A 17,192-nucleotide genomic window follows, 5' to 3' on the forward strand; every position below is an offset into this window, starting at 1 on the left:
TGAAGGAGATTTCTTCTGATGGCAGTTGGCTCTTTCAGCTGTCCAGGTGGCAACCTTAGGACAGTCAGGGTCTATTGTGATGGCTTAACTCTGCAACAGCTGCCCTTTCAGTACCCAGGGCATTGAAAACTTCTTTGATGTGCTTCACTATGGCCCTTTTATTCTTAGACCAAGTAGCAGACGACGACCTTATGTCATCCCAGATTGTGGAAAAGGATTCTACCTGGCATAGAAGAAGGCTTACGAAAGTCTCTTGGCAGAGAATGGCTTTGCCCAATGCTTCCTTTGTACTTCAGAGTGGCAGTGCAGCCGGGCAGGGGGGATTTAAGCAACAGAGTAAACTAAGGGACTCATGTGAGGAGGTTTCAAGCCTGTTAATTCCCCTGCTGCTTTGATGCTCCACCTTAATAAACAGTGCAGGTAAATTTCTGCTCGCCTGCACGCAACATCCCTGCTGATGGTTGTTTACTTGTGTGCTGGGAAAACACACACACACCTGACAATACTGTCTGTTTTTACCGTGTCCATGGGCTACCTGACTTGAATGTAAGCAATAGGACCTACAGTACAAGACTGTGAGATGAGATTTTGGACCAGTACAGCACCTTGTCTCCTTTCTGTATTTTTGCCAATGTCTTTGGCTGAGTTCAGTTTTGGGCTCAATGTTCAGTAGACCAGGGGTCCGCATGACTCACTCTGTGATGTCACACGGTAGACAAAGTTTAGCCGGGGAGCTTTCAGATTAGGATCCAATTATTAGCTGAACGTGGCTAAATGCTGCACTTCTTTTTAATTAGCTGCTAACTTTCCCCCCTCAGGCCCTGTGCTGATTGAAGAGATGCTAGGGGAGCGCTAACGCTAACCGGAGCTGACAGATGCGTCAGGACTGCCCTTGACCATGTGTATGAGAATGAGAGACAGATGGCCAGCTTTATGCTCTTTGAATAATTTCTTTCCTTGGCACAGGCAACAATATGTCTGACAGTTCCTGAATAGACCAGTTAAAAGATTAACAGAAAGGTTTGTGTCAGTCAATTTCATATCATTTTTGTCAAGATTTGTCTGAAAAGAGCACTGTATAGAGGGAGATTCTCTGGATTTGACCCGTCCTGAAAACATTAGAGGCCTACAAAAAATGTATGACTAAATGATCACATTTAACCGCAATTTGCTTTATAGGGTGGAAAATATTCCAAATCAGACAAACAAATCAAAATTAATCTGACTATTTTCCTTTTTTTGTGAAATGTGATTTCCTTTCCTTAACAACGTGTCACATCCACAAAGAGGTCCAGAAATCAGTCTTAAACTGAGGGGTAGGCCTAATAAAAATGAAAGTTTGAGGCTTGGAGAAAAAAAAACTTTGTTGACTGTCAGGTTGGAATAGCCTTACCTGTGTTTCATTTGAAATGTTTGTTGTGAGCAGAAGGTTGATGCTGTGTTCAGAGACTATAGTGGCAGAGTCTTCAGTGACTCTGACTGATACTTTCAACCTCTGCTCCCATTTAAAAGTTGTTGACACCATGTGGAGGAGTGTGGGGGTCTGGGCTGATGCACTCGTACCTCGGCGTGACAGGAGTTGTCTTGTGTGACGGGGTGAGAGAACAGGGAGGGCGTCTGTGAGGGCGTCTGTGGGACACAGCGAGGGGTGGTCATTCAGGCAGAGAGGAAGAGCAAGTGAGTGAAGGAGAGAGAGAGAGAGAGTGTAGTGAGGGATGAGGCTCAGGGGACTTGATGTGGTGGCACCTTATGCAGGAGATACCCCCCCAGACATACATACACACATGCAGACCTTCTCCGCTTCATGGATTGCTGCATCTAGTTTAATCCCTTTGACCCTATTTCAGTGTTGTTAATTGTGTTCTTTCCCTTTTATATATTTCTTTATTTTTCTATGTATATCTATTGTCCAAATGAGTGATGGCAGGTGTACCTACAGAGTTTTACCATCCTGTATGCATTTCTCCAGCACTAAAATTACCAGGTCTTCAGTTTGTTGTTACTCATCAATTCACAGCGGAGGACAATGGAAACTGAATCACCTCCGTTCTGAGTGACTTCGCCTGGCAGTCCTCACTTAGAGAGAGCCTGCTCATGCTGGCACATCGCAACGAGCACTTCCTCTAATACGGTCATTAAAGCCCTACCACTCACAGCACGCTGCCTTTCAGTTCATGTTAGGGCCAGTGTGATCAATAGAGCCTGCGGTGACTGCAGGATAATGGGTGCTGTTTGCTATCATTGCTGTTGTGAGAGCAACATCAAGTCCATCTGCTTTTATTGACAGGCAACAGGGGCTTTCTCCTCGCTGTCTGGGTCAGAGAAATCAATACAAGGTGAGTTTCCAAGAGAAAAATGGCAATTAGACCCCTCACTGATAAAGGAGCCAGTTTCACTATCCAAGAGAAACGTTAGAAAAACTGCATTGGTGGGTGCTGTGACAGAAAAAACAAATAGACTTCCATTGGCAAAGTTTTAAAAAAAGCCGCCTGTTTGATTCAGAAAATACTTTTTCATGTTTGGTGTCTGAGAGAGAGATTGGGGTGGCTTGGGCCGAAGTGTGAGGTCCGGCGGGCTCAGATGGACTGGGCCAAAGCAGACCCGCTGGCAGCAGATGGGAGTTCTACACACCTTGAATAATGAATGTTCCAACCAGGAGGGGGAGAGAGCACTCGCCGCTCACACTGTCCTCCCCGCACACTCCCACTCCCCCAAGAGGGTAGTCAAAAATACCCACACAAAAATAGAAAATAAGAACAGGACAACATTCACCCCCAATAAACATGCTTCTAGACAGCACTTGTCGGAGTGCCCTGCTTCATTCAGGTTTCAGACGTGGACTTAAATAAATGATGACGTGTGTATAAAATACAAACTTCAGAAGACCTGAAAGGACAAAATAAATCGTGCCGTACGCTCCCAGCTCTTCCAGATTGGATTCATGAATGTAAGAATAATTCCAAGTTCCATCCATGTCTTTTGAATGGCAAGTTAGATTCATGCAGGGCATATGCATGGCGTTTAATTATATCTCTCCTTTGTTCCTGGTCAAGTTCATTTGTAGGTGGGTCAGGGAAAGCAGTCAAGCCATAAAGCCTCTGTGAGCAGATGGCTGGCTGAGGACACTGGAGGAACAGTGGCCCATGATGCAAATCTGCAAATGAGGACACCTGAATGGACATGTGTGCCAGAGATGGACTCCTTCGTCAGTACTATAGGATAGATGCTTTTCCTGATGTGCTGGGTCTCTTTCAGAGGCATTACTGAGATAATTTATCACTAAACTCTACATCTCTCTTTTTTTGAAAGAGATCAAAATTAGTGTTTCATTATTAGAATGCGCTTAACTTGATTTGTTTTTTCGACATTGGCACCTCAGAGTGAGCTTTGCCCTCGAGTCATTGAGGAGTCCAGGCTGTCCTTATTCACCCGGGAGAAAGTAATGTTGCTCCAGGCATGCCAATTAAGATCAGATATATTTCTCTCTGTTTCACTCCTACGCGTCAGGGTCTAATTAAAGCACAGCCTTTGTTTTTTGTCAATTTATAATGTTCCCATGGGAATGCCGAGATTTGTCCGTGGTTATATTATTCCGGGTTTTGCTTTGAATAAATGCATGCCAATCTTGTATCTCTCAAATGTGACCAGGGCTGCACGTACATGTGTTCTAATGTTTGAATGAGAGTGGAGTGCATCCCCAGTACACTGCTTCATATTCCTTTTAAATGAGCCGTCTTCAGCACTGGTAGGACTAGTAGCTCCCAGTTTCCTCAGTCACCCCCAGATGTATCTGAGATCCACACAGTGGCTTGTGACAAACTGTTGGAGAGATTTCCACCAAGTCCTACCAATCCCTATACCTCAATGGCATGAATCAGAGGAAAAATCCTGCTCTTGATTTCGTGGCTGGGAGAGACTGTGCTCTTTAACACAATATCGCTATACGTAATGAGGGAGTCACACAGTTCCCTTTAAGATAAGTGCTAAAACCCCAATCATCAGTTTGTCTCTTTGTCAGGACTGTGCTGCTCAGTGAGGTTTTGATGTGAGGACAGACACAGCCACTACCCAGGATTGACTAGAAGGGTTGACCTAGGGGGGCAGACTCCCATCTCATCAGTGGAAATCCTCCATGTAGCCCCCAGCCTGGTGGGCCTGATGTGTCCTCAGCTCTCTCTGCCAGCCTGGCCTGGAGGCTGGGGCCTGACACAGGGCACAGATGTGAATGCGGACCTGCCGGTCACGTCCAAACCAAACTGAGCTTCGGTGAAAAAGAACCTCGCCACCGCGGCCCCCTAGAGGTCCGCCGCCTGCATCTCGTTCTGTCATCGAAAAGCTCCTTTCATGTCGCTCAGTGTGACTGTGAGGACGAAAAGCTGGAGACATGAGAAAGGGAGAAATGTGAGCTGCAAAGCTGCCAGGCTTGGAGAACCCCCCCTCCTCCTCTATCTACCCTGTCATCTGAACCACCCCCCCCTCCCATTCTCCATCCAGATTCTCCTCCCTTGCCAGGCCTCTTTGTGATTCTCTCTTTCACTACTGAATGTTTCATCTCTTTACCAAACCATGCTTCGCCCCAGTAGAATGCCTCTCTCACTATCTAACCAGCAGCACACACAGCTCTACATCTAGGTTCAATGCTTTTATGCCTCCTTACACTTTGCGAGAAAGCGTAAATAATGAATACCTTACACTTTCACCAAACAGGAGATCTGTATTAGTATCGCTTTCTGCTGAGATTTTACCTTTGACAGACATGTGTTCTTTGATTAGAATAGACAGGAAATTTATTGAAGAAATAGAGTTGAAAGAAAGAAGGGATTAAATATGAAGCACTGTGCCTGTGAAGCACTGTGAAAAAGGGAATACATTAAAAAAAAGACATACTCGTACTTTTTTTCCAAAAAGATACAGTTAAATCCAGCTTCTTCCCCTTCTAGCCCCTTCACCCTAAATGGCCCATTGACATGAGCTGGTTAGAGCACTAACTCTGTTTACCTCCAGATCTGTCCTCATGACAGATCCTGTCCTCTCCATGGGCATGGTCATGGGGCACGGTCATGAGGCATGTGTGTGTGTGTGTGTGTGTGTGTGTGTGGTAAGGAACATGATCACTCTCGACTGTCCACTCATGAATGAGCCCAGTCATGTCGGACCGAGGGCAGAGTCCATAGCTCTGGTACTGACACTGAACACCGTCTAATTGAATATAAAAACATCAACCCACCACTGCCCTCACCCCACTGCAGTCTGTTCACCAGCAGATTTACTGAGCACTTGGAAGCACCCGATTGGGCAAGAAGAGCAAAGAATATAGCTGAGCCAAACAAACTAATTATGCCTCCACTCTGTGTCGGAACACAGGGTCAGACACAGCAGCAGCGGTCCCTCGACACAAGGCACTCATGGGTTTTGACAAGAGCCCTTACTGTTATCTCTGAAAGGAGAGGAAAGAGTGTGCTGTGGTGGAAATATCCAGCTGTGCTTGGGGACAGTAACTTACCTCCAGTATGTGGGGTAGACGTCATTTGGATGTCTGCCTGTCAACACTAAGACCCTCTCAGGCTCCCGACGCAGTTTATTGGTCTCTCTACTGTAACCCACTCTTGGGTAAGTACACCTTCGCTCTAGGTTCGTGAGGAGGGGAGTTCAAGTGCAATAAGCAGACACACACCAGGGTTAAAGTTACTTGTGCTTTAGTAACCAAATATATAATTGAACCAGGTACAAATACACATGTAAGAAAATAAAATGGGCCCTTTGAAAATAAAAGAAATTGTCCTTTCAGTTGACTGGCTGTGTTTCCTTAAATGTCAAGGAGAGTTCCTTTTCTAATCCTTGGTTTAAGTGTAAAGTCAAGTTAGTCAAGTCAATAGTCAGTGTGTGGATATCCAAAGAGTAATGACCAGTGGAGTGACTGGTACGATCCTACCACAAAGCAGATAGGGCATCCGGCTCCCTCAGTGGACAGGATTCAATGACAGAAATCAAATGGGTTGGCTCGCCATCTATTGAGATCGATGAATCTTCTTCCAGGATTTTCAAATCCAACAAAAAACTTGACCTGCATTCACAACCAGGTTATAACCTTTTGTTAAGTTTCATAACTCCTTTCCCTAATGCAGGTTGCTTTTATATTCATCTATCAAATGCTCCCGTTGTACAACATTAACTCCAGTGTGTAAAAATATGCATTTACAAAACTACATCTACATGCTGAAAAGTAGTGAATACCATTCAGTTAACCAGTACAAAGTAATCAGATGGAATACCTTGAATTCAAATAAGTACTTCAAATCACAACTGCAATAAGCTTACAATTGTACCAAAAGATAATTAGTTTGTTTCAGAATAAGGTATTGGGTAAATGCTTCAAATTAGCACCTCACATGCATTTCACTCATGAAACATGACTTAATCAAGTTTAACCTTTTAAAACAAAGTAAAAGCTTATTTCAAACAACATATCTTTCAATTCGCTTAATAAATTTACATTTACCACTCGTAGTAAAAGTACAAACAAAAACATACATTTTCCATCTTTTATCAAGGTATTTCTTAGCATAAGTTCAACTACTTTATAACATGAGTGATTCAGGCTGTTAGCAGCTAACTAACGTAAGGATGAACAGGCTAGCTTACCGAGACAGGGTTGCAACAAAGAAAACTCGACGAATTCGGCACCCGTCTTCATCAAACACAATTCAACAATTACAGTGTTTCTATTAAGTGTTCTCAAAGAAAACTTCAGTGTCTTCATTAACTTTTTATCACTTTTCTAAAAGTTCAGCTCCTCCAGAAACAAATAACATGGCACTTGCGAAAATGGCCGTCTTTCTTCTATGTCGCCTGTTCTCCAACTACGAATTCAGCTAGAGTGCATCATGAAGTTTCAAAATAAAAGTCCCTAATCGTAACTTAAGACAATAAAAGTATCTCTTCATCAAAATTATGTTTTTTATCAATGACAACTTAATTCTTATGAACTTTATCAAAATCATGATCTGTAACTATTTATTTATTTATTTCCTTAATGTATTTATCATCTGGGTTACACTACTTTTCCAGATCTAAAGTTAATGAGTGCTTCAGAGCACAGAATACTATTCGACCAGGTATGTCATCAACTGAAAAACACTCCATCCCTTGAAGTGTTTCAGTCAGCCTGCCAGGATTAGAGTTACCGTGTGCGTCATGGAGGACAGTCGTCTGATTGCAATCATTTCTTGTCTTGCTTGACAAATGTTTACTCATAATGGCCTGTGTTCCATGATGGAGCACCTCAAGACGATTGCGCTCATAGTCCAGCACAGAAGAAACACTCATAGAGATGATAAAGCTGATGGAAAATGTGTTCTGTGTGTTCCATTCACCTGAAAGTTATTTTCATGCCCCCCCCCCCCCCCCCCCCGCCCCCCAAAAGAGAATGGTGTCCATTGTTTTTCTTGTCCACCTCACAGATATAACTACAAATGGTTACACTTTACTTGACAGTATTGACATAAGAGTGATATGACACTCATGAACATGTCATAAACAAGTCGATGTCATTTAGTGTCATTTGGTTGTTGGGTTAGGGTTAGGATTAGGGTTAGGGTTAGAGTTAGGGTTAGGATTAGAGTTAATGTGTCATGACAGTGTCATGTGTTAATGACAGTGTCACGTCACTCTTATGTCGATACTGTCAAGTAAAGTGTTACCCTACAAAGATTAGAATAGAGAAGTTATCTATGAACGACTGGTCTTAATGGTATAGTGAGGAGTATGACTTCGCATATCATAGCATACAGTATACTGCATATAATATATACTGATTATGAGAATACTCAATACCTTACATTTCTAGCATGATGAATAATATGGAGACATCAGTCAAAAACTGAAAAATGCTGTCCTCTTGTGGTGAATCTTGTCCTTCACCATACAAAAATATTGTGTAGAAATTGTTCACTGATGTTTAAAATATTTATGTTAACATATTTGAAGACAGACAACATATCATCAAACACTAATTAAGACAATGCATGTGGATTTAAAACAAACCTTTATTTCAGTTTTTGTCACTCAAAGAAATACTGCCACTCATTCAGTAAGGGTGATGTCAGCCTGTAGTAAGTCATCTCTCTATTCTTAAACAATGAATAATGAGTGAGTGAGTGAGTGAGTGAGTGAATGAGTGAATCAAGCTATCAATCCAATCCAATATCAATCACATGTCAAGCTATCAATTGATCAATCAAATATCAGTAGAAAATGAATAAATCAATCCAGTTAAAAGGGTGGCATGCCAAAATGCTGAACATCACAGTACGGCTGGACGATATGGCGGGCGGTGGTCCACAGGACATCCATACAGCCCAGGCCGGGGATGGTGGAGCAGGAGGGTGTGGCCAAACTGAGGAGACTCAGGGGCAGCAGAACACCCAGTCCGACAGCAGCACCAACCCAGGCCCCTCTTTTAAAGTGCCCCCAGGCCTCACCCAGCCAGCTGACACTTCAATCAGGAGACGGGGAGATGGACAAGGGGAAGACAAACAGAGGAACAACATCAATACGGACAGAACAGTTTGGACATGTTTCAGAACAGTGTTTCAGACAGATGTCCACAACAGGGATCCCTACAGAAGACGTCTACACCAAATTAAGACAATATTGTTCCTAAATGAAGTCAATAAAATGTAAATAAATCAATGTAATCTCACTGTTTGCACTGACCCTAAAATGTACCTGTTCTCGCTGTGCTGTGCTCGCTCCACCTCCAAGGCCTTGAGTTCTGCCAGGTCTGTTTTCACCTCCTTGACTTTTTCACAGGTGACACCTACTTCCACCTCCTGCTGACTGACATGTCCTATCTCATCCTCAGGATTGTCTGGGTTCTGAGGTGCATCCATGCTCTCCTAAGGATAAAAAAGTAACTGGTATTTAGAAAATTCTTTTATCTACAGCGACCGACCAATTGTCAGGCAATGAAACTATTGCTGCTTCTGCTCTCCGGTTCAGATTCTGTCGCGTCATCTACTTCCTCCGGAATTAATGTATGTTGAATGTGCAGTTCTTTAACAACTCACCAGCAATCCAGGTATCATGCTGAACTCTTCGGCAAGAGAGAGAGGGCTCGCTGGGGCCAAGGAGAAAGAGCCGTCCAGGTTTAGGAAACTTCCCCCTTCAGTACTGATCACAAAATAAGGATATTTGAGTTTATTTTTATTAATAGGTATAGGTAGAGGCCAGAGTATGTTAATGTGAAAAACAGCAAAAGATACATACACAACTGCAAATTCCCACTGGCTCTCCAGGTCATTAATGTTACTTTTCAGTTGCTGAGAGGCAGAACAGAAAGACAACAATTTGGATTAGCCTGGATGTTTTCATCAGTGTGATTTAAAAACAAACACAGGCAAACTGTAGGATCAATAATGACAATTTGAAGGAAAGCAGTGAATTATACTTCTCCAGTTGTGTTGAGCTCCATTAAGGAAGCTTTCTGACTGTCAATCATGCAGTCTCTCTGAAATATAAACAACATGATGAGACTGAATATCATTATATTTAACCATGCATGTAACTTCATCTACTGAAAAACTATCATCAGGAATGCCATGTTAGCTGTCAACACCTACTTGGTGAATTATTTCATCTCTTTCAGCGAGTTGCAATCTCATCTCCTGCAGTTTTTGCTACACGCAAAACAAACACAATATGATTTCACTTGACACTTCAGCAACAGATTCATATGTATTCATATTGCCTTACAAGTCAATTGATGGTGTTTGTTTTAGTAAGTTTATCACTTTTATATTTCAAATATATAATTCAACATCTGAATAGCCAAGATGATGAGAACAACAGTACCTCCAAAGTCTGCACGGTTTGACTCAGATCTGTTATTTTCTTCTTGTCCATTTCTCTCTTTGGCAAAATAGCAGATATCTGTTGCATGAACATGGAAAGGGGTAAAACATGTGGGAGAAGATGTAATGAAATTAAATATAAAAGTATAATATTGTAAAAATATTAATTCCTGATACCTCATTGTTGATGGCTGCAATCTGGCCACACATGGTTTTGTTCTCCTTCTCCTGGTGACAAAAAAGGAAATAATTACTAATGGGGAATTAATTTCACATGTTCAAACCTACTTGTCAAACGGATACAAAGATACAGTCAGTTGCAGTCCTAACTGTAGATGGTTATATATCTGTAATTTCTCACCAGCTTTCTGATGCTGGCCATGAGGCTATGTGTGGCCCTCTCCTTCTCAGCAAGTGCAGCATGAATATCATCCATGTTGTGCACTAACTTTTCTCCATCCAGAACGGACTGCTTCATACTGCACATACCAGATAAAATGGAAATTATTAGTGTTACTTTTTGTCAATACAAAACATTCATGTAAATTTTAAAGTAAAAATTTTCATTGTAAAATGTTCAAATGAGTTTCACAAAGACACAAGTTGTCAATAAACAGGACATTGCCATCACTGTCAATGGTAAAACATACATAGTTTTGATGTAAGTACACTGGCTACCTTTTAATTTGATCTTTCAGAGATTTGTTTTCCAATTCCAGATTAGTATTTGAGTCCTCATGAGCGTAAAGAGCATTCTGCAGATCTGCATTAATCTTCATCTGGCGAGTCTTGTAGTGCAGAAGGTCCACCAAACATATTTTCTCGTCTATGTTCCTACAAATCCAAATAATTGATCACAATAGTCATATGAACTTGTATTAACACTGGAATATACTTTTGATAACAATGTGCTTTTAATTAAATAGAATCCCTCAGTTTCAAACTCACAGATTTGAGGAGTTCCAGATTTCCTCCTCCTCGCCATCCAGACTATCTCCCATGGAGGATTTCATATCTGTAAATACTGCAATGAATTACTAACCATATAAACACTCTATTTATGTCAACATACTTATAAAAGTTGTGCCATACAGGCCTATATTTAGTTTAGAAACACAGCATTTTCACAATAACGAAGAGCTACTTTGCCATCTTTACCATCACCTCCATCTCCAAAGCACACTTCAGCTATTTTAGGAGAACTAGGTGCAGACTTCTCATCAAACAGCAGATTTGAGCTGCTAGTAGAAGAAAGGGCACCCTGGTCTTGAACAGGGCAGGCAGACATGTTTCCTAGGAATGTGTCCAACTAGTGGAACTGTCACCGACCAGATGATCTTTCACAACAAATTGAAATTAAATCAAAATCTGAATAGCAAAACTAGAATAATTCTCAAAGATAAAAAAACTGAACTGATCTCCGCTCTAGAATCTTTGATCTAAACTATCTCAAATGATCTCAATATTAGCCAAACTGGGATAACCATTAGACGTCATAAGTAGTAGGCTACCAACCATTATGACGTTAGATGTTACAAACCGAGCGATTCCACCGGAGTTTAGGGGCACATAGCCTAGCCCAATCCCATAAACCCTTTTTCTAAATAAATAAATATAGTACATAACGAAATAATATTAACCTATTACGCCATATTGTGATTATAAAAAAATATATATTTTACAATTTCAGTTCAGCTGTAGGCTGTCAACTGTCTTATCTGAATAACAATGTTGGCTAGTTTCCTAGTTTTCTTTAATAGCCTATAAACATCACTGGAAAATCCCATACGTTTTATCGTTAATTATCATAGCCACCAGGGAGCGGCAGGAGACTACCACCTAATACAGTCTAGCAGTCAGTTGACTTCATAACCTCGGCACGCAGGTAGACTGTTTTATGAGACAAAGGTTTGCATAGATTACATAGATTATATAGCCTAATTAATTAAATCCTTAATCACCAGCCAAAGGCCTACAACACTGCTTCGTTTTTTCATGAGTCTGTGAATGAGACCCGTTTGGGGGGGGGGGGGGGGGGCACCACTTATGGAACATGCACCATACATTCTACATTAGGCCTATGGTAGCATTATGGTCACAACATTAAATCAAGCTTAGTACGCATCAATAATATATAAAGTATGAAAATTATAACAACAGCAACATTATAGCAATTTAAATCTTTATGATCAACATCACCCATTTTCAGCTCCATCATTTGGCTTTATTCCCTCTTAAGCACTGCTCCGCTATCCTGATTTACTGTGAGAACTCAAACTAAACTAGCTACCAAAAAATTCAGGAAAACAAACAAAATGGTGAGAATGTGGAAATGAGGAGCCAACACCTCGAAATAGAATTGCTCTTAAGAACATGTGCTGGTTTCGATGGTATCTTCCAACTTCATGCCACCATCCAAATGCTAGAGCAGAACAGGTAAATAAGTAACTTGAATTAGTGTTGTCCCAAACATCCATTTTGAACAGCATCAGAAATATTTCACCTTTGTAACCTAGAAATGGGTTTGTTAGTTTTGTTATTTTATTCTTCATACAAATCCACCCCTTTGCTGATAGCACATAGCCTATACATAAGGTCATGAAGACAAGAACCAAACACAGAAGAGGAATCCATATCACAGGCTTGCAGAGAGGAGTGGACTCCAAAGTCTTGTGCTCTGTATGTTGCAAAACAGACATAGGTAATGGTTTGGTGATTATGATGAATCAGACACATATATATTGCCACACACATACACACACACACACACTGGTGCATTTACTGTCAAAACAAAGTTGTACCACCAAACTGGTCGTTGAGTTCAGCTGGAAGATACCTTTGTGTGTGAGCCCTTGAATTGCAAAAGGAACTAACTATTTCACCATGTGTATTAATGGATCGTTCATATATTCTTCAACACAGTCAGAATGGAAAGACAGAACAAGTCTTATGAGGAGGCCCCTGAGAAGTCTCCATTTTCTCTCTTAGAAATGCGGCCACAGATGCTACATAATCCACCACCCCTTTGCTGATAGCACATAGATGCATAAGGTCATGAAGACAATAACCAAACACAGGAGAGGAATCCATATCACAGGCTTGCAGAGAGGAGTGGACTCCAATGTCTTGAGGTCTATATGTTGCAAGCAAAATAATCAGAAAGGAAAAAGAAATATCCTAGATTTAGAATTTGATCAATTCTCTTCATGTAGCAAACTTTGATAACAGAATATATTTAAGAACATTTGACCACTCCAACAGCAAATGGAATTTACAGTAAAGGTTTTCCCATCACAGACAACACTTTCAACTAATTTATATAGGTTTTGACCAAAGGCAATTTTTTGGAAAATATATGCAACACATTGTCTGGAAACAGTGCAGTACAGTGGTTCCTAATCATCTGACTCACTGACTTCTTTAAGAGTATCTCAGTGAAATGAAAATGAGCAGAGAGATGGATGGGGCCATGCTTCCCCTCAACATCACAATATTGAAATACTTGAGTCAGTTTTTGTATACCTGTTTTTTACAATGGTTTTACATTTGAACAGTTAAAATCAATTTAATAAGTTGGTTAGACTTGGTTAAACTTAATTTCTTATCCATAAATATTTTGTCCTTTGAAGTTTTATTCGATTAGAACAAACAGGGTTGTCTGGGTTCACTCAGGCCAGATTAGAGTTCTTGTTTTAAAGAAATCAAATCCAGTTTTATGACTGGCTAAGTACTCATCCATTCTGTTAACATATAGGCTAGAGGGTAGGCCCTGTCCTTATCAGTACAATGTATGTGCTCTAACCCACACCACCCCTTGCTGTAACTCCATTGGTGGGGCCTGCCACACAACCACTCTGGAACCACTCTGATAATACACTAGTGATATGACTACCGTTATTTTCAATCACTTGAGCTTGCGTTCATACTTTCTCATTCATATTGGCAAAACAGTAGTATTTATGTGTACGGGACACAAACCAATTCAGATGTACTGTACCTGTAGAGATTCTCTCTGGAGATGTCAGCCTTGTGCAGTTTCCAAAATATAGCATCTGATCAATGCAGCAGTAGAGCAGCAGATCAGCTTCTGTGATGTTCTTCAGTAGCAGAGCGTGTGTATTGGCTACAGTGACCTCAGGTGTCAGACGCCCCTCATAGTCTTCTTTGGTGTAGTCACTCAGCAGGACCAGATGTTTGTCTTTGACTTCATATTTTAAATGCAGTATTTTGACAGGACATTGGTATGATTGTTGAGTAAACCACAGCACCTCTTGAGTAGCGGGAATACCACATGATAAAGTCACATTTTGTCCCGTTTCAACAGCAGTTTCCTCAGCATGGGCAGAAATGGGAAAAGTACCTTTGAAATGGACAGCAGTAACAAAAAACATTATTTAGATGAATACCTTCACCTCTTCCTTTCTGTCTCCTTCGATACACTTGAATACTACTTATACTGCTGCACGCTCATCCTCTATATTTATTGCATTTGTAGCATTTGTTGTTACATAAGGTCCCCTCTGCATAGTAATATTTGTTGTTACCTAAGACATCCTCTATTATCCTCGCGTTATTGTAATTCATGATTTTGTAAGTCACTTTGGATAAAAGCGTCTACTAAATGAATAAATGTAAACGAAAAAGTATTCACCTCGCAACATGCAGTTCTGACTATTTATCAAGATTTAGAGCAACTTCACTTTTTTATGTGGTTTGATTTAAGATTCAGTAGCTGGAGGACCACGGCCATAAAGTGGTATTGTAATGGAGGGGATTATGGCAGATCTGATGCTGTCTTATACCCTTTGGGAGAGGCTGCATGACTTTAATTAACAACACCAACATACAATTGGTAATTAGTCATTATATTTCCTATCAAAGTTGAATTATATGCATATATCAGCCATGAACAGCTTTCCACAATAATACTGTAAAATAAACATTATTTATGAAGACAAAGAATGACACTTACATATGATGGCAATGAGTAGCATTCTGCAGACTATCTCTTTATTCTGACCATCTCTTCATTTTGGTAGTCCTGTTGGTGTCATATTTATTTGGTCAGTGCTCATTTCCTGTTTACAGTGACAAGAGGAAAATACATTTTTAGACCACCTCTCATAGACCATACCATTGTGTACTTCACTTTTCATCAGTTTTGTAAAATTGTTAACCCATGGGATCTTATCAACACCTCTTGGCATCTCTGGTGGTATTATTTAAGGTCTGAATGCCATTTAATCCAGAATGAACACAAACCAGTGTTTGATTTTGAAAAACGTAAGCAAGGTGAACTGAATAGCTAACAGCCTTCATGGTGTGACATCACATAGCCTAACAAAGAGTTGACTTAACCCATTTCACCCCATCGGTCACAATTGTGACCGAAAAAAAAAATGTACTTATAAGCCTCTAAAACTGTAACTGGGGAATATCCCAATACTCTTTCAGTAAATATTGAAACAATAGAGTGTTTCAGTGAAATGTGTGCAGTGTCAAATGTTTTGAGTAAATTGTCACAGAGCTGTTTACTTCCTGGTTGCACCTTGAGAAGAGGATGACGGCCTCACAGCTCCCAAATAAAAGGTTTTTAAAGTATGTTAAAATAAACATAGGACAAATATTTTTTGTACACATGGTCTTTAAGGTGTCTAGTTATGATATATACATTTATAATTATTCAAATGTCTTTGGTGTGTTTGCAGAATGAGTAAACATGTTAACGGTCACAATAGTGACCGGTGGGATAGAATGTTGTATCTAGATGCACACATACTTCTACACCTACAAACACACACACATACACATACTCATACATACACACATACAGAGACATACACACACACATCCACACACTCACACACAGATTCACACACACACAGATATACACATTCACACAGACATACACTCACACACATACACATATTCACATATTCACACACACAGACACACACACTCACAGACATACACACACACATATTCACACAGACACACACATGCACACACACACACATACACACATACACATATTCACACACAGACATACACACACACTCACATACACACTCTCACACACACAAATATACACACTCACACATACACACAGACATACACACACACACACACACACACAAATACACACATACACACACAAATACACACACACACACACACACACACACACAGATATACACTCACATACACAGATATGCACACTCAGACATACACACTCACACACACACAGACACAAACACACACACAGACATACACACTCACACACACAGATATACACACTCACACACACAGATATACACACTCACACACACACAAATACACACACACACAGATATACACTCACACACACAGATATACACACTCAGACACACACACAGACATACACACTCAAGGGGACTTCACATTGCACGCGACATGCACTTTGCCTGCTGCTCTCACACACCCACCTGCAGATACACACACACACACACACACATATATATGTATATCTGTGTGTGTGTGTGTGTGTGTGTATGTGTGTGTGTGTGAGTGTGCATATGTGTGTGTGTGTGTGTTAATGTGTATGTCTGTGTGTGTGTTTGTGTCTGTGTGTTGTGTATTTACCAGGAGCTTCGGCTCGTTAAAATAGAACCCTGAAAGTGTATGTCTGTGCGTGCGTGTGTGTCTGCATGTAGTTGTGAGAGTTAGTGTATATGGTCTGTGTGTGTATCTGCATGGGGTGTGAGAGTTGGTGTGCATATTGTGTGTGTGTGTGTGTGTGTGTGTGTGTGTGTGTGTGTGTGTGTGCGTATATATATATATATACACACACACACACACACACATATATAGTGTGCATATTGTGTGTGTGTGTGTATGTGTGTTTGTGTCTGTGTGTTGTGTATTTACCAGAAGCTTCGGCTCGTTAAAATAGAACCCTGAAAGTATGTGTGTGTCTGCATGTAGTTGTGAGAGTTAGTGTATATGGTCTGTGTGTGTATCTGCATGGGGTGTGAGAGTTAGTGTGCATATTGTGTGTGTGTGTGTGTGTGCGCGTATACACACACACACACACACACACACACACACACACATATATATATATATATATATATATATATATATATATATTATATATATACACACACATATATAGTGTGCATATTGTGTGTGTGTATGTGTGCACACACACACACACACACACAAACACACACACACGCGCACACTAACTCTCACACCCCATGCAGATACACACACACAGACCATATACACTAACTCTCACAACTACATGCCGACACACACGCACGCACAGACATACAGTACACATTCAGGGTTCTATTTTAA

The 17,192-nt window shown here is 40.8% G+C and overlaps 1 long non-coding RNA gene across 1 annotated transcript; it reads right to left on the reverse strand.

The window, feature by feature from the left end:
• Positions 1 to 9,115: 9,115 nt before the first annotated feature.
• On the reverse strand, positions 9,116 to 9,511 carry LOC143131699 (uncharacterized). Its single transcript, XR_012988175.1, has 3 exons — positions 9,449 to 9,511; positions 9,268 to 9,320; positions 9,116 to 9,171 (listed from the first exon to the last, which is right to left on the reverse strand). It is a non-coding gene; the product is annotated as an uncharacterized LOC143131699 (long non-coding RNA).
• Positions 9,512 to 17,192: the final 7,681 nt, after the last annotated feature.

This window comes from Alosa pseudoharengus, unplaced genomic scaffold (genome assembly GCF_046254945.1).
Source record: "Alosa pseudoharengus isolate Yale_2024_CS ecotype anadromous, Long Island Sound unplaced genomic scaffold, YU_APseudo_1.1 YU_APseudo_1.1_scf_18, whole genome shotgun sequence".
NCBI lineage: Eukaryota > Metazoa > Chordata > Actinopteri > Clupeiformes > Clupeidae > Alosa > Alosa pseudoharengus.